The 19392-nt window shown below is 41.6% G+C and overlaps 1 protein-coding gene across 3 annotated transcripts in view; it reads right to left on the bottom strand.

The window, feature by feature from the left end:
- The window catches only part of LOC118667637 (aminopeptidase O (putative)), a 319523-nt gene extending 312177 nt beyond the window's left edge, over positions 1 to 7346 (bottom strand). For all 3 annotated transcript variants that reach the window (XR_004971349.1, XR_004971350.1, XM_036331403.1), the window contains exon 1: positions 7267 to 7346. The gene's annotated coding sequence lies outside the window, so the exon portion shown is untranslated. The remainder of the gene's footprint in view (positions 1 to 7266) is intronic.
- Between the last annotated feature and the right edge of the window lie 12046 nt (positions 7347 to 19392).

Raw genomic sequence — 19392 nt, 5'->3', positions numbered from 1 at the left:
CTGGGTGAGGGGATGATGGCTGTTTGCAGCTGGTCACACACCCTTCAGGGTGGGGGTCCCCACTGGGGTGCCTGGCCAGTCTGGGTGAGGGGCTGAGGGCTGTGTTCAGGCCGACTGAAGCTCCCAACTGCTCCTTTTTTTCTTTTTTTCTTTTTAATTCTGGGCCAGCTTTAGCTCTGAGGCTCCAGATCTTAGGCCTCCGCTGCTGAAAGAAGGTATCTGGTTTGTTTCGGTTCTATAATCGAAACTCTGTATCAACTCCAGCTCTGAGATCCTGGGCTCGCTGAAAGCATGTTTCTGGGGTTTTGTTTAGCTTTTATATTTGTTACTATGTTTCTTAAACTGCAAGCTCAGAGGCCGGCAAGGCAGGCGGGGAACGTTGGAGTCCTCTGTCACTGAAGCAAGCAAACCTCATGTTAGTTTCAAGCTGCCTGGCTGCCAGCCGCCATCTTGGCTGGCAGTTAATTTGCATATCTCGCTGATTAGACAATGGGAAGGGTAGCAGTCGTACGCCAATTACCATGTTTCTCTTTTATTAGATAGGATAACTTCCTATGTAATAAAGAGGGGATATGCAAATTGGCCGGCACTCCACCACAAAGCTGGTGGCGCCCACAGTGAAGGGGGAGTGTCCATAACACAAGATGGCTTCACCCACAGCGGAGGCCGAGTTCCCATAACAAGCCTTAATGAGCAATCAGCAGGCTACCTGAGGCTGCACCCTCTTCCCCCTACCCCCGGGGGGCTTGACAGGGGAACTCAGGCTGTGCCCCCCATGTGGCGCCAGACTGGGGAAACTCAGGCTGTGCCCTCTACCTGGCAGGCTTGGCAGGGGACCTCAGGCCACACCCCTTCCCCCACCCAGCAAGGCTGGATGGGGGACCTCAGACCACACCCCCCACCTGGCGGGGCTTGATGGGGGACCTTAGGCCACATCCCCCACCCTGGCACAGGGCCAGGGGACCTGAGGCTGCACCGCCCCCCCATCCCCTTGCCAGGCAGGGCTTGACAAGGGTGGGACCAGCCGGGTCTGGATCTAGCCTAATGGGGGGGGCCGGCTGGGTCTGGGCCTCGCGCGATTTTGAAGCGCACGTGGGTGGGCGGGGACTTGACTCTGGTCCCGTGGTGCACCCCAGACTCTGACAGGAGGAAGATTTTCATATACATTTTACTAATTTTCTTTCATCTCTGACATTTCTATTATAAAGAAAGGGCAAATAGCAATATTAAAATATTTCCTCTAATTAATCGCCTTTTAATGTGCACGAATTTCGTGCACCGGGCCACTAGTTGAATATATAACTGACAATTTGGGGGGGGGGGGGTCCATGTTATTTAGAAAGCTTTAAAGGTAAGGTTAAACAATTTATTTACTTTGAGACTTTGCTATATGCTGAAGAAAAAAGTATAAACCTGAAAAATGAATACAGAACTACACCAATAGGGAAGGATGTTTTGAAATTGTTATTCATAAACTGGTTAAATGTTGCAAATACTGCATAACATTAATAATTTACCATGTAGTATAAAACGTATGACTTTTTGAAATTATTGTAAGAAAATGACTGAACACTACATGTACTGTATTTCCAGAACCTAAAGCTCTCTCTTTATTAGCATATATGTTAAGCCATGTTCCGAATCAAAGAGATTTGTTACAAATGATAGTCCAGGTCCTTGGGCATCCATTGGCCCAATGTGACCACTGCAGAATCAGGTTTGTCAGGTACTGAGTGCGGTTGCAGACTGAGCACGCAGATAGCTTAGTGTCACCTACCACTAGAGAGTCAGAGATGGAATGTGCTGCTGCTACTGCTTTATAAAGTGCAGCTTCTTTGACAAAATACGGTCTTCTGACTCATTTTCATATTTAGTATGAATGTCCGTTTTCATGGCTGGAAAAAGCAACCCATTTCTCCTTTGAGGTGCTAGATCCTAAACACCAAAACAAATCAGGTCTATATGAAACACTGGTTATCACTCCTTATTGAGGTAATAAATTAATCTTTTTCTTAAAAATCCTCATACTTAAGTACAGAAGTAACATTACAAAATATCATTGCTAATCACCAATAGGGAATATAGCTATCACAGGGTATTCCTTGATAAAAGCTGGTTTTTATGCTATCCCAAATAAATCAGCTCCCATAAAATAATTTGTATGAGAAGCAAGTAAAAATATCAAGGCTTTTAATGCCATCCACTTACTTCCCTTTTGTAATGACAACACTTGTGATATAACAAAACCTAGATCAATCTGTATCTGTGGATAATATTTTTTTAATGCTCTGTTAGAACCCATTCTTCATTGGGTTCTTTCAGCCTTATTTTTGGAGCAGTAACACAAATTACCATGCCCTCCTTAAAATTCTCTCCTCTTTTGGTATTTGTAATACCATGACCTCCTCTCTGCCTTCCCACCTCTTTAGCCCTTCCTTTTCCCACTTCTTAGATGCTGGTGCGTCCTGTCGCTCTACCTTCAACCTGTCTCACTTGTCTATGCAACCCATGCTCTGTCCATTTTAAATTCATACCCTGCTCTGGTCGCTCCTAAGTTTTTCTAGTGAATGACAGTACCATCTACCCCGTTACCCAAGGTAGAACCCTGGGGAGCATCCCAGGTTTCTTACCTTCACCTACACATAAACAACTGCAAAGTCCTATCAATTTACACTATCTCTTGGATCCACCATATCAGGTCATTCTCTCTGCAACCTATCTAATTCAGGTCATTATCGCTCACCCAGAACATACCATTATACGAAGAATGATAATTGAGTACATATGAGTAAAACAACTTGAGAGTCCACTCTTAAAAATAAGGATGCTACACAAATATGAGGTATGATTCAAAAGAACAGAACACTGGTATTCTTTTTGAAAAAAAAAAAAGAAAGAAAGAAAAGAAAAAAAAGATTATAACACCGTATGTATATCAGCAAATCATTTAATCATCCCAGGCTTTAGACTCCCAAATGCTGCATGAAGAGTAAAAGAGATATATCAAAGGATCCTTTCAACCGTAGCATTCATTCTAAAGCTCTATTTCTACCAGACATTGTTCAAACAGTTCATGCCTTCAAATACACACCAAACTTGCTACATACACAAGATACTATTGGTGCCGAAAGAGGCAGATATGTCTCCTTTGCTGCCAAAATGTATCAAGCATATCCTTATTCCCATCAGTTTCAAAAATTAAACCTTCAGTTGCAAGTGTCAAAAAAAATAAAATGTAAGCAAAAAAAAAAAAAAAGCCAGGGAAAATCATAATGAAATTGATTTCAAAATAATTTCTTTGGAAATCAAACAACACAGAGTAATGTAACGACAAAGTGAGTGTGCCATAAACTATTGTGACAGTCAATAACAACATCATGAACAAAAAGCTCTTTCTATCCACAGAACAGTAGTGTGGGAAGCGTACAATATTCTAAAAGTCAAACACCCACACAACATATAGGCAATATGAGATCATAAAAAGCTTCAGGATCTGTTTTTCAAAGACGAGGCTCTCAGAGAAAGGTGATATGAGCTAAGCTGTGAAAATGCAGCCTGGGTCTAATATGCAATATCAACCCCAATCAAACGAGAGGCACCTGTAGCCCTTTTGACGGCTTGGGTTCAGTTGCTCTTCCACTGCCTACTAAGAAGTAACGTTCTGTTTCAAAGATCATGTGAAAGGAGAGGATAGAGGAAGAATGTGGGAGGCAAAACAATCTACATTGCAAAGCTGATACTGGTCTAAGGGTCAATTTAGGGTAAACCAGCTCTGGAGCCACACAGCATGGGTTCAAATCTCAATTTTTTAACAAAATCCTCACAGGAGGATATGTTTTCACTGGTTTTATAGAGAGGGGGAGGGAGAGAGAGTGAGAGGGAGAAAGGCATTTTGTTCATACTTCAATAACAACGTTATTCTAGTTGATATTTCCATTCCTATCCTCCAGTGGCTCACAGTCAAATCAAATCACCAAGTGTGAAATTCATACCACATGTAATGAGAAGTATAAAGAGTCATAATTCACACAAAAACAGACATATAGATGCATGGAACAGAATAGAGAGCCCAGCAATAAACCCACACATACAGAGTGTCCCCCTCAAAATGTATATACCCCATGTCTGTAGATTCTATTGCATTTTGAAAATGAAATGTATTTTAATAAATACTGCCTTTAAATTATTCAAAGTGTGTATACATTTTTGGGACACCCTGTATATAGCCAATTAACTTATGACAAAGGAGTCAAGACTATATATGGGGAAAGGTCAGTCTCTTCAATAAACGATGCTGGGAAAATTGGACAGCCACAAGCAAAAGGACGAAAATGGACCCCTATTTTACTCATACAAAAACTTATTCAAAAGAAAGACTTTAACATAAGACCTGAAGAAACCATGAAACTCCTAGAAGAAAACATATGTGGTCAACTCCTTGGCACAGGCCTAGGCCATAATTTTTTAAAACTGACACCAAAAGCAACAAAAGCAAAAACAAACAAGTGGGACTACTCAAACTAAAAGGCTTCTGCATAGAAAAAAAAAAAATCAACAAAATAAAAAAGCAACCTATTGAATGGGATAAAATATTTGCAAATCATATGTCTGAGAAGGATTTAATATCCAAAATATATGAAGAACACATAAAAATCGAAAGCAAAAAATCTGGTTAAAAATGGGCAGGTCTCAACAAATATTTTTCTAAAGAAGGCATATAGATTGTCACCAGGTACATGAAAAGATGCCCCAAATCACTAATCATCAGGGAAATGCAAATCAAAGCCACAGTGAACTATCACCTCACACCTGTTAGGATGATAAATATCAAAAGACTAAAAATAATAGGTGCTGCTGAGGATGTGGAGAAAAGGGAACCTTGGGCACTGTTGGTGCAGCCACTATGGAAAATAGTATGCAGGGTCCTCATAAAATTAAAAATACAACTACCATATGATCTAGCAATTCCACTTGTGTATATTTATCCAAAGAACAGGAAATATTGCCATTTGCAACAACATGGATGGACCTCAAGGGAATTATGCTAAGTGAAATAAGACAGAGAAAGACTTATACCACATGGCCTCTCTTATATGTGGAACCAAAAAATAATTAAAAAAAAAAAAAAAAGCAAGCTCATAGATTGGTGGCAACCAGTGGCAGGTGAAGGGGGCTAGACAAAATGGGTAAAATGTTGCTTTTTAATTTTTAGTTTAAATAAACTTAAAAATAAATAAAGGAAAATTTTAAAAAGCATAATTCAATATGCATCAAAAAATGTCTTATGGTATACATATACAATGGAATATTATTGAGCCATAAAAAGAAATAAAATTCTGATACATGCTACAACATGGATGAACCTTGAAAACATGCTAAGTGAAATAAACCAGACACAAAAAGGATAGTGCATGATTCCACCTATATGAGGTACCTAAAATAGGGAAATTTGGAGGCAGAAAGTAGAACAGGGGTTAACAGGGGCTAGAGCGTGGAGGAGGTGGGGGGAATGGGGATTTATTATTTAACTAGAGGCCTGATACATGAAATTCATGCAAGAGTAGGCCTTTCTTCCCCCGGCTGCTGGCACCGGCTTCCCTCTAGCACCAGAACCCGGGAATTGTTTAGTACAGTGGTCGGCAAACTGCGGCCCCTTGAGTGTGTCTCTTCCACAAAATACCACGTGCGGGCGCACGTACAGTGCGATTGAATCTCCGTGGCCACACTCAAGGGGCCAAAGAGCTGCATGTGGCTCACGAGCCACAGTTTGCCAACCACTGGTTTAGAACAATAGAAATTTCTCTATCCAAAACAGTAAAAGTATAATTTTCATTTCTAAAGGGGTAAAACTTTCAACTATCTATAGTTACTCATTCCCTGAAGGCGCCAAACAAAAGGGTTAGACTGAGCAATCTTATTTGCCATTTAGCTCATTCTTAAGGATGGTCTGTGTGCATGTGTGCGTGCATGTATGTGTGTAGAAGGATCATAAATTAAGTTTTCCAGGTTTGAATTCCAGGTATGAGAACTTAATACTAAAGGTATTAGAAAGGAAACCTGAACTTAAAGCTTGGGTCCACCATTTAGTTACTATGAATGTTTGGCAAGTTTTTCACATAACTGAGTCTCAGTTTCCTTCTCTGTAAATTGAGGATAATAATTCCTAAGCTCCCAATGTGAGCAAAGGAGAACACGCGTGCAAAGTGTTGAACACAGTGGAATATAGCAGCAGGGAGTCAACAATGAGTGACTACTATTATTCTCTATTTTTGTCCCCCAAGAATAACAACCAAAACGCATCAACTAGCGAGTCACTTGGTAGGCTTCCCAGAATTATATGAAGTACAATATGCCCTATTAAAAAATGGAACATACTAAAAGTACAAGAAAATACAAGCCACCAATGAGATAAAAGGTTTCAGAATCCTTCTCCTCCCATATCTTTTCTGGTTGGTTTTGTAATAGCCCATATTCCTCTATCAACAATATGAATATGCACTGTTGGGTTTTGTTTGTTTTTGCGGTCCACACATTCCTCCTGGGGTTCTCTTGTTTATTTATTTTGATGGGTTGCCTTTGCAACAGTGGTTATCTTTGCTTGGAAACCAAAAAGAAACCCAGGAACCAGGAGCATCTGTTAATGAAATGCTAACACTGTGTCATCCATCTCAACAGGTGATTGGCTCCCAGGTGGGTCATTTGCTATCAGGGCAGGTTCTCACATGGCTGCGCCGCCCTTTACCCAACAAACAGCTGCTTTACTGAGCACAGGGCCACCCTGACAGCGAACGGACGCTCTAGGCACAACAACACTCAAAACGTGGCACCCTGGGGCGGGCACGGTGTGGCGGTGGCTGCAGGCGGAGATGAACGGGATCGGACACGGTTCCGCCTCCTTCGACAAGGCAAGGCTGGAGGTGCACCCTGCGGGCTGGGGGCGGAGGGGCTGGGTGAGGCGGGCCTGGAGGCGCGAGGACGGAGGCGGCAGCTGCAGGCTGAGGGAGGGTGTGTGCCGGCGGGAGAGCCGGAGCCCATCACCTCCTGAGAGCGGAGCTGGACAGGACTGGCCGCTCATCGCGGTCCCCAGGACCGGCTCAGCCTCTAGGCGCCTGGGGCGAATGAGAGAGAATGGGGACCCCGACACCCAAGAAAGACAGAGCAGGACGGGCTCCCGGTCGCCTTCACCACGGGATGCGACGGCCCCCGCCGCCATCCCCGCGCGGGAGACGCAGGAACCGTGGACCCAACCGGGAGCGCGCGGGTTACCTGTCTCAGCTGCCTGCCCAAGGGTCTCCACTTCCGCAGACTCGGGGTTACTACGGGCTACGGGGCACGCGCCGGTGACGTCATCCACGCGCGCCAGGCCTCAGCTGGCCCGCCCCGCCCCCCGGGAAGAGCGGGTCGGGGCTGCGGGCGGAGGAGTCTGCGCAGGCGCGGACCGGGACCACGCGAACAGCTGGGCGGGGATTGGTTTTTCCTAGGGTTACCCTGCTACCCGACAAACTACTCCTAATTGCAAAATCTTGTTACATAAGAAAAAACAAGTTATTGAAATACAAAAGTGCACTTTTTATTCCGTGGTTTTGTTTTGTTTTTGTTTTGTTGTTGTTGTTTGTTGTTGTTGTTGTTTTACTCCACCTCTGCCAGGCAAGCCCTGGTGCAGAATCTGGCACTCAGCGGTGAACGGAACAGACACTGTGCCCAACTAAATGGGGATGACTTTCTAGTTGAGAAAGCAAACATCTCGCAACAAATGCGTATGCCCTCTAGAGATGATAGTGTGTGGAAGACAAATAAGTTGCTGCAAAACTAAAGGAGAGAGGGTGCCCCTTTAGTTTGAGATGCCAAGGAAGTCCCCTCTGAAAAGGCCCATGAGGAGAGAAGAAGCCAGCTCCATAAAGATCTGAGGGAACAGAAAATAAGAGAAGAATCTACAAGCAGTAGCAAAAACTTGCTATTTGTTCCGTTCTAGAGAGAAGTTATATGTTCCTAAGCATCTGTGGGATTCAACTTGGCAGAAGGTCTTTCAAAAGTCACTGGATTTTTCTAATTCTATCACTGCCAATAAGAGCAATATTTTAAGGATTCTGATTTTAAATCCCACTTAAAATATAAACACTTCCATAAAAGGGTGGATAAACACTGATCTCTTGTCTCCTAACAGAGGTTACCACTGGCTGGATGCTTGTAGTTGCAGGAAATCTGGTTTCAAGTGTTTAAGGGACTTTGTTATAAAAATACAGTACTGACTCACATAATCCAACGGCAGGGAGGCAGTGGGGTCAAAGGAACCATGGGAACCCTGCAGAATCTCTCTTCTCCCCTCTCTTGTTTTCAAGCATTTCTGCTTCATTCTTTTCTCTTTTCCTAGATCTACTTCCTCTGAATATCTACTTCCTCTTCTGCATCCTTGGAAAAGCTTAATAAAAATCTGCAGATTACCAGATGAGACCCCAACTTAAATTGCCTGCATAGCCCTTGGTTATGTATAGCTGTGACGTTTGGTGGAAGTAAGAATGACCACAGCACAAAAAATTACAGTAAGTGCTAATTTACTACTGCTGCCAGAAAACTAATATAATTAATTACACCATGGAGGTCTATCAAGACTACTGTTTTGGGATATTTTGATGTTGTTTCTCACAAAATTAAGTCTCTTTTAAGTTGCTGTGGGTGAAGAAGAAACTTTCTTCTACTCTCAAGGTTCTTTCCGCTGTTCTAACCATTGAATTTACATGAGACAGATTAATGAGAGAAAAATGACCAAATTTAATTACATACATATGTATGGGAACCCCACATACGTGAGAGAGTCAAAGAGCCCATATACATGAGAGATTCATAGAGAGAAAGGGGAAATTACATATATATGACTTTCTGAGCTAAGGGTCACCTTGAGGCTTCAGAGGGGCGAGGAAGGTTACTGCAGGACAATAAAGAAAAGCAGATATTCGGTCATTAGTAGTTTGCCCTGCCATATAGTTAGGTCAAAAAGTGTTATCTCTGATCATCTCTTGGGCAAGTCTCCTAATTCAAACTCTTCTAGGTAGTGAAGGGCAGGCAGAAGTTTCTCTTGAGCCTGCATGGCATTAGTTGCCTTTAGCTCAAAACAATCTGCATAGCATATATATGTTTAGCCTTTTCAGACAAAGGAGCTCTATGATAAAGTTGCATGTGGGACAACATGAACATTTCTCAAAGTTCTAATCATCTATAATAATAAAAGGGTAATACGCTAATGAACCGGATGTCCTTCCAGATGACCTTCCGGACGAAGCCAGGGCTGTGAGGGAAGCCCAGGTCCCGGGTGCCGGCAACCAGGGGAAGGAAGGCCTACTCTTGCACAAATTTCATGCATCGGGCCTCTAATACACACACACACACACACACACACACACACACACACACACACAGAATAGGTCCTCAGGTTACGTCAGAGATCCGTTCCTATGGCATGACATAACGTGATTTTAGCCATAAGTCAGAACCCACCTACATAAGCACCTACATCAGTCACATGGAGCACATACACAAACTGGCAGTCAGACATCCCTCTCGCATTCCGGGACCGCTGGGTCCTAACCACTTGCCTACCTGCCTGCCTGATTACCCCTAGCCACCTCTGCCTGCCAACCTGATGCCCCTAACAGCTCCCCTGCTGGCCTGATTGCCCCCTAACTGCTCCCCTGCCAGCCTGATCACTCCCTAACTGAGCCTTGGGCGACTGGGCAGCCACCACCCCCAGCTTGCCTGAACTCGCAGCTGCCATCCCCAGCTTTCCTGAGCCTCGGGCCGGCCCTGGGCAGCAGCACTGCCATCCATGGCTTGCCTGAGCCACGGCTTTGTCCAGAAGGACATCCAAATGGTCATCCAGAATACATCCAGTCTAATTAGCATACTACCCTTTTATTAGTATAGCTGTCACCCCAATAAATTCAATGAAAAAGAAAAACACATAAAATGCATTTTCCTATTAAGTGGGTGGTGGGGTGGAAAATGGTCTTTTTCCTGAGAGCAGTGAGAAACCATTGAAGAATTTTAAGCAGGGGAATGACACAATTACATTTGCCTCACAGCCATTTTATCTTTACAGAAGTTCTGTAAGGTAAGTACAATGGCAGCCTCATGGAGCTAGCTTGCGGGAAGTTTGGCAACCCTGTATTTCCCATCAACCATCCCACACAAACGTGCATTCTTGTAAGACAAAAAGAATAGCGTGTTTACTACAGAAATGGCCCTTCTAGACAAGTCCTTAAGCACTTCTTCCTAACACCTCTGGGTCTGGACCTGCCGCTAAGTGTGTACCATTATTATTGTTCCGGAGGAAGAAATTGAGGTTTAGAAGGATTAACTAACTTGTCCAAGACCAAACAACTAGCGAGTTTCAGAGGAAGGATCTAAACCAAATCTGAGCAGAGTTCTTGTAACAGACATGGTCAGTGTTCCTCCCATATCCCCTTGGCCCACCGGGGAGGTCACCTGCAGATGGTTTCTCAACGTGCCTACAGGCTTCCTGCAGATCTCTGTGTGGGCCTTCACCGGCCACTGGCATCCACTTGACCTGTGCACAGGGATGTAACCTCAAAGACGTGACACTCCGTCATAAGGACAGGAATTGGGAAACAGCCCAGCCTCTTCGTCCCTGACTCAGATTCTGAGTTATGCTCCACAAAGTCAGACGGTGCCCAGCAAAAACGAGACTCAGCTGCCCACAGAGGTAACCTGACCATTAATTTATCCTTTCTTGGCTTTCCTCCCTTCCCCAGCTCCCCTCCCTAACTCTCGCTCAGTGTTTCCTGGGATCAACTCTTATATAAATTACTTACACCTAAACCTTTGTCTCAGGGTCTGCTTTTGGGAGAACCCAAACTAAGACAGCTCTTAGCCAGTAGTCTACTGTATCTCTTCATAGCAGTTGGAGAATTTCCAAAAAATTTTCTTATTATAAGATCAACTAATGAGCATGGGTACATGGCTCTACACCCGTGGGTGCAGAGGAGCCATTTATGACACCAATGCAGGCCATTACTTTGGGAAAAAAGGGGACAACTTTAAAGAGGGAAATGAATAAATAAGTGATGGAAAGAGAAAGATGACAGTTTTGTATGTAGGTGGCCCTGTACGGGATTATGATAGAGCAATAGCACTTATTTCCTAATATATTACCCTTCACTCTGATTCCAAGATATTAAATGTCTCCACCAGGGAAAGTAATGTCATGCTATTAAGAAATAATAATATACAACTATTGGATGACATTGCCTTATTAATTGTAGTTCTATCTCAGTTGAATACAAATGCTATTCAGTGTTTGGATGACTTATCAAGATATGAAATAAAGCTTGCCAAATTGCTAGCTAGCTACAGTCATAAATAATGTCACCATCTTTTACTTCATATTTTCCTCTTATAAGGCCACATATTGGCAAACTTGTCATGGGTAGACTTTATGTCTCAAATTATATTTTGAGCATGAACTCTAATCTTTAAAAATGATTTAGGTCTCATGGCTTTTCTAAAAGTATAAGTCCAATCCAACAGGAATCTTTCATAAGGTTTGCAAATCTACTTTTCTTTTCTAGCCACAGTGAAGGTGGCTTTAGCTGTCCTAAGAGGAAACGGCAGATGACTTGGCTTTAGTCACGCCAACTCCCAGAAGGAGTAGAGTTTACTTCACAGCTGATTGAAGACACTTTGACTAATCCAGTCCACAATTTTCACTGATGTCTGACCTTTGTGAAAACAAGTCCACGGCTTTCATTAGGAATAGCATTTGTATAATTCTGTCTATGTGTGAGCACAGGGAACTCTAGAATGTCCTGGCATAGTGCCACCATTCCTAGTGTGCTGAGGTCCTAGTTCTGAGGAGGTGACATGCAAGCCAAGGAGGTCAACTCATTGGAATTCTCTGAATAGTGGGTAGTGTTTTTGAGGGACTTAGAAGTGGAAGACAACTTTTGTCACCTAAAACTACCCCCAAATATCAATAGTACTAGGTAAGAGAGTATTTGTATTTTTTTTACATTTATTTTTCAATTACATGTTGACATACAATATTATAGTAGTTTTAGGTGTACAACATAGAGATTAGACATTTATATAACTTATGAAGTGATCTCCCTGAGAAGCGTAAGAGGGTCTTTTGGAAGTTAGTGTCCCATGAACATCTGGATCACTTGCAAGCATTCTGGGGAGACTTTTTCTGAAATCACTTTCTTTATATTGCAGCAAACCTAGGGTTAAACTAGGTGTTCTGGTATCATAATAGAAGTATGGCATGAAAGGTGGGGTGGGAGGCAGGCACAAAGTCACAGGCTCAGTGGTTCAAAGCCCATCTATCCAAGCTCTCCTAGACATCCCAAATCATTTGGATCACGTAATAATGGTAGAACAGAGGCAGAGACAATTCATGAAGACGCTTGAGAGGTAGAGGCATTGAGAGATTGCAGGGGAGAATCCTGTTGACATCATAGCCAATGAATCAGCATTTCCAAGAAAAAACGATAAGCAATGATGGTTCCAATTTCAAAACAGCTGAAGAAGAATGAATAACTGTGCAATGTGCAATGAAAAACTGTATAGGTGACAATAGGCACCAACAAATCGATATAAAAGGAGAAGTGGAACAGAAGCTAGGTAGACAGCAAGACTGTCACCACCAACTCAACACATATACAACTTGCAGCGTTATTTTTCTACTGGAGGCCCGATGCACAAAATTTGTGCAAGGAGCTTGGCCCTCACAGCCCCTCGCAGCCTCAGCTTCATCTGGAAGGTCGTCCGGACGATCATTCTGCTGTTCGGTCTAATTAGCATATGAACTCTTTATTATATAGGATTTGATGCAAATCTGCAATTTTTGTATTGTTGTAGACTAAATAAATCAGTGACTAACATTTCCATAAACTTGGTTTGGTATTTCGTTTTTTGACAATGCCATCATGCTTTCAATAGTTACAAAAGCAATCTCCCCTCTGCTCTGAAGCTGCCTAAGAGAAGCGCTCTCTACATTTCCCCTCAACCCTCAAAATAATATGCTTACCAGCCACTATTTTAACAGCTTTATCAAGGGATAATTGACATACAATGTGCTGCACATAAAGTATAAAATAGAATAATTTCTGCAATATATACTAGTACACTTGTGGCATCTTAACATCACTCCAGAAACTTTTTTCTTGTTCCTTTGGAATCCTTCTTTCTCACTCTTCCCCATCCTAGGCAACCACTAACCTTTTTCTGTCCCTATAGATTAGGCTGCATTTTCTAGAATTCTATATAAATGGAATCCTACAATATGTAATCCTTTTTTAAAACATATTTGTATTTCTTTCAGAGAGGGAGGGAGGGGGAGAGAAAGCATCAATGATGAGAAAGAATCATTGATCAGCTGCCTCCTGCATGCCCCACTACTGCAGATCCAACCTGCAACCTGGGCATGTGCCCTGACTGGAAATCGAACCGTGAACTCCTGATTCATAGGTCGATGCTCAACCACTGAGCCACACTAGCTGGGTTGTATTCATTTTAATATAGCTTCTTTGACAACATGATTATTTTGATATTCATCCATGTGGTAGTGTACATCAGTAGTTCATCCTTTTTTATTGCTAAGTGAAAACTATTGTATGGATATACCACACTCTGTTTATCTGTTCACCTATTGATGGATATTTGGGTTACTTGCAGTTTGGGGCTATCCTATATAATAAAAGGCTAATATGCAAATCGACCAAACGGTGGAACAACCGGTCGCTATGATGTGCACTGACCACCACGGGGCAGACGCTCAATGCGGGAGCGGGCCTAAGCCATTGGACATCCCCCGAGGGCCCCCAGACTGTGAGAGGGCACAGGCCGGGCTGAGGGACCACCCCCCGCCCCCACCGTAGTGCACAAATTTTGTGCACCAGGCCTCTAGTTATAAATAAGGCTGTTATAAACGTTCAAATACAAGTCTTTCTGTGACATAGGCTTTCTTTGCTCTCGGGAATGACTGTTTCATGTTTAACTTTTTAATGAATTGCTAAACTGTTCCCCAGTGTGGTTGTGCCATTTTAAATGCTCACCAACAGTGCATGAGTTCCAGTTTCTCCACATTCTTGCCCATGTTTTACATGGTCAGTATTTTTCATTCTAGTGATTGTAGTGAATTTGTAGAGGTATCATGTTGTAATTTTAACTTGCATCTTCCTAATGATTAGTGATATCAAGCATCTTTTCATGTGCTTATTTGATACCCATATAGCTTCTTTATTAAAGTACCTGATGAAAGTATCTGATGAAATATTTTGCCTCTTTTCTATTGGATTATCTTCTTCTTACTTAGTTTTGAGAATTCTTTATATATTCTGTATATGTCTTTATCATATATTTGCTATAAAAATATTTCTCCAGTATGTGACTTGTCTTTTCATTATTTTAAAGTATTTTTCAAACCGCATAAGTTCTTAATTTTGGTAAAGTCCAATTTGTCAATTTTATTTTGTTTATAGATCATGCTGTTGAGGTTGTATCTCAGCAATCTTTGGTCAAAGAGATTTTAGCCAATGCCTTCTGGAAGCTTTATTGTTTTAGGCTTTCTATTTAAGTCTAAGATGTATTTGAAGTTAATTTTTGTAAAGGGTGGGAGGTATGGATTGAAATTTGGAATTCTTCTTTTTATGAATATGGATATCCAATTGGTCCAACATTTATAATATAATAACTTCCTAGGTGATTTCGATACTATTGGTCTGTGCAGTCATACTTTGAGTTACACTGTAATGAAATGTATGCAAATAATTAAAGATATGCACGTAAAAAAAAAACACAAGAAAAATCTTAATTCTAAAAAATGAATAAACGAAAGGAAATTTAATCATGTTACTTGGCTCTGTAGTTAGTAAATGTACAGATGTTTTGGCGTATTCCAGCTGCTATGACAAAATGCCATAGACCAGGTGGTTTAAGCAGCAAGTATTTGTTTCTCACAGTTCTGGAGGCTGGGAAATCCAAGATCAAGTTGCCAACAAAGTCTGTTCCTGGTGAGGACTCTCTTTCTGGCCTGCAGACAGCTGCTTTCTCACTCTGTGTTCATATGGCAGAAAGAGAAAGAGAAAGAGAGAGCTCTGGTCTCTCTTTTCTTGTAAGGGTACTAATCCCATTATGAGGGCAAAAGGTTTCAACAGATACTTCAATGACCTCCAATGACCTCATCTAATTACTATCTACAGCAGTGATGGTGAACTTATGACACGCATGTCAGAGGTGACAGGCAAACTCATTTTTTTGGTTGATTTTTCCTGTTAAATGGCATTTAAATATGTAAAATAAATATCAAAAATATAAATCTTTGTTTTACTATGGTTGCAAATATCAAAAAATTTCCATATGTGACACGGCACCAGAGTTAAGTTAGGGTTTTTCAAAATGCTGACACGCTCAAAATGTTCGCCATCACTGATCTAAAGGCTCCGTTTCCAAATATCATTACATTGGGGGTTAGGGCACTAACATATGAGTTTGCCCGGAGACACAATTCAGTTCATAGCAAAAGTCATAAGGGTGCAAACACTTGATGATTGATTTTTCTAACAGTGGTAATAAAGCTAGAGAGGGGGAATAAAAAGTAAATCTCCATTTATCAAAAGAAACAATATATAATGTCAAATATTGATAACAAGAAATAACATTATAAGGCTATTTTAAAAAATATTTTTATTGATTGTAGAGAGGAAAGACAGAAAGAGAGAGATAGAAACATTAATGATGAGAGAGAATTATTGATCAGCTGCCTCCTGTATGCCCCCCACTGGGGATCAAACCCTCAACCAGGGCATGTGCCCTGACCAGGAACCGAACCAGTGACCTTCTCGCTCACAGGTCGACACTGTAAACCACTGAGCCACCCTGGCTGGGCCATATGGCTATTTTTAATGATATGAAGATAGCTACAGGCTTGGTGGCCTCTCGTAACTATTGACTCTAAGGAGGGAGTGGATCTTGGATGTGGCAGAAGCCAACTGTTTCTTATTATCAACCTTTTAGTATTATTTTGTTTTAACAATGTGTGTTATATTGCTTAAAATAAAAAAATAATTAGATCTGAAAATACAGAGTTTGACGTTTTTCAGTAAAGTTAGGTCTGTGTTGGTTCAATGTCATAGTGAAGGGCAGAGCTGAATGAGGCTTTTCAGGAAAATTAAACCAACTAAATATGAAAAATGGCCCTTTCATTCATTAATCAACTGATCTAACTGGGGGAATTATAGGCAACACATAGACCTAAGAATAAGGTTACCAGACTTAGAAGATACAAATAAATCTGTCCCATGCAGTATTTGATACATACTTATACTAGGGGTTATTTGTTGTTTTTATGAAATTCAAATTTAACTTGGCATTGTGTGTTTTTTCTTACAACCCTATCCAAGAAATAAATGATTTGTCAAAATTGGTAGCATGGAACCCAGTGGGTATGGGGGTTGGTATGGGATTTTTAATTTACTCATCTTGGATGGAGGTAGCCCAGCATGGAGCTCAAGGTATTTCTGGCATGAGATCCAGGTGTTGCACACATCATTTTTCTTTGTCCACGTTGTCCACTTTGTGAGTCTGCCATCAATAGGTATAGCAAATGCACTTATAATAGGAAATGACCAAGTTGCAATCCTTAAAAAATGAACCCTGGTCCCCAAATAGGTAACAATTTTATTAAGGGCTAAGGAAAAGAGTGGTCAGAAGAGGAGCAGGTGTGTATTTCTGTGCCATTTACTTTGTGGTGTGGGGATTCTGAGCAGGAGAAACTTGGGTCTGTGGTTTTATGCTTATTGTCCAACTAGAGGCCTGATGCACGAAATTCATGCAAGAGTAGGCCTTCCTCCCCCAGCTGCCAGCACCGGCTTCCCTCTGGCACCCGGGACCCAGGCTTCCCTCGAAGCCCTGGCTTCGTCAGGAAGGATGGAAGGACATCCAGAAGGATGTCTGGTCTAATTAGCATATTACGCTTTTATTATTATAGATTGTGACCTTTACACCAATTTCCCTCTTCTGTGAATGTAAAAAGAATTAAAAGTTGTTATTATGGAACGTTTAAAACACATGCAAAAATAGAGAGGATAGTTTAATGGATCTTTATGTATATCTATCACCCCAACAATGATCAATTCACAGCTGGTCTTTCTTCACCTCAATTTTTACTCTTTATCCCTCCTCAGATATAGTGAAGCAAGTTCCAGATATCATCTAATTTCATCTCTAAATATTTCAGTATGTATTTCTGACATATAAGGGCTATCCCTTTTAAACATAACCACAATAGCCTCATCACACACCCTCTAAAATCAACAATAATTCCAAAAAAGGCATTTTAAATAAAAGTTGCTAGATGGAAAAGAAATGCTCTCCCAGGATTTTAGCCAGCACAAACCTTTCTGGTATTAATTAAACACCATGGACAAATTTAAATACCACTCTGGTGCCACCTCAGAGGACCTAAATTCAAACACTCCACTGGGGTCTTAAAATAGCTTGCCATTTTTCAAAGAAATGTTACTATTGTTCATTCAGTCATTGATCCAATAGATACTTATTGAATACCTATCTTGCTAAGCCAAGATTCACAGATCAACAGATCTGAATTTTGCTCTCAAGACATTGTGAAATGTAGGTTTACATCTGCCGACATCTGATTCAAAGCAAAAGGAAATAGGCACAGTTAGGGTACCAGGTAGGACCAGCAAGTGACAAGAGTGCTAAAGGATGTGTGCCTTGTCTGTGTGTCCCACTGGAGCAACCAGCATGAACAAAGGCATAAAGAAGATAAAATCTAAATTCTTCATTCTCCAAGAGCAGAAACGAGGCCTTCCATGTCTTTGTAAATCTGACCCTGGCCTGTGACAACAAGCACAATGCTGGACACACAGTGGCTACTCAGTGGACAGCTATTGAAGAAATGAATGCAAAATTCACTTTTCACCCAACTGCTTGTTAATTCATTCTCAGCCAGCCCTAAAACTCCTCGGTTATATTGTGTTGTTTTCAAACATGAAGACTATACCGTAGAATCCTTGCAACGGCTATCAGGGAGGGGTAGTGCGGAGATATTTACAAATGCTGAGCATTTTCATAAAGATGCGTCTTCCCTTATGCTCTGGCTCCTTTCATGTGCCTAAGCAGCTCGTTGATGATTGTTTGCTGTTCTCTTTTATCAGCTTAATAGATGATCATACCATTGGTGGTCCCCCAGTTATCATGACCTGCCCAGTGGCCTTCTAATGAGCAGATAAAATATTTGCTTCATTTTCTCTAAATATTTGACCATTTTCTCTAAAAATAAAAGCCAGAGTAGAGGAGTTTCACTAAACACATGAGTGAAATACATTGCCACGGAAAGGCTGGGGTGTGTGTGTGTGTGTGTGTGTGTGTGTGTGTGTGTGTGTGTAGAGTTTGGATCGAGCTCTAAATTAAAACTGAAATAGCTCTTTGTAATCATTACATGGACTGTAAGGCCCTGGTAGGAGGTAAGCCTATCTGTTCAATAGGAGAGAAGGCTGCATATCTACCAGCTGGCCAGCAGTGAAGTAAATTTATATGGAGTTATTTCTATATCATTTTGTTTATTTATATAGGCCCGATTAGACCCTTTTAAAGGCTTAACTTAGTGTGGCTGCTGCAGACAACTAGTTTACACCAAGTCCTTCTTGGCAAGACTTGAAAGCAAATGGTAAATGGTGTAAACAATTGTATGTGATTATACACTGCCAAATGTGTGCATCTGGGAAGACAAACAAAACTTATTAAACAGACAACAAATAGCTGAGGTAAATATCAAATATGTTAACTCTACAAACTACAGGGCTGGATCTCGTCAAAGTTCTATTAACTCAGCACAGCTGGATTAAAATAAAAAGAACCCTTTGGACTTAAAAGCAGGAGATCCCCAACTAAGAAAGTCTGGATTCTGTTCCTGTCTCCATCACTAATTCGCTAAGTGACATTGATTATTACTTTGATTTTTGTTTGAGTTTTCCCATCAATGGCAAGGGAATTTAAGGGCTGCTCCTGAGAGCATGAGAGAATGGTTGCCATATGCCTTCTCTGGAAAGGAACAAAAGAAAACCGCTGTCTGGTCACCTCCCAATTTATCCTGCAATCTCCATAACCTTGATGTCGCTGGAAATTGGGTTGACTTGGGCAAAAATTGGTAAAGAATATGACACTTGCAAGCTAGGTCACCACTGTGGCCATGGCAGGCTTTTGGAAGTAGCCAACAATATGGGGACATAGTTGCTGATGACCACAGCTGCTTCTGAGTGCACATGGGAGGGGGAAGCATAAAGATGGGGAGAGCCTGGCAGCCCCAAAGTATGCAGTCATGCAGGACCCTTGACCTACCACTTACAACCGGAG

The sequence above is a fragment of the Myotis myotis genome, unplaced genomic scaffold, assembly GCF_014108235.1.
Source record: "Myotis myotis isolate mMyoMyo1 unplaced genomic scaffold, mMyoMyo1.p scaffold_m19_p_12, whole genome shotgun sequence".
NCBI lineage: Eukaryota > Metazoa > Chordata > Mammalia > Chiroptera > Vespertilionidae > Myotis > Myotis myotis.
This window is presented reverse-complemented; position numbering and strand designations above follow the sequence as displayed.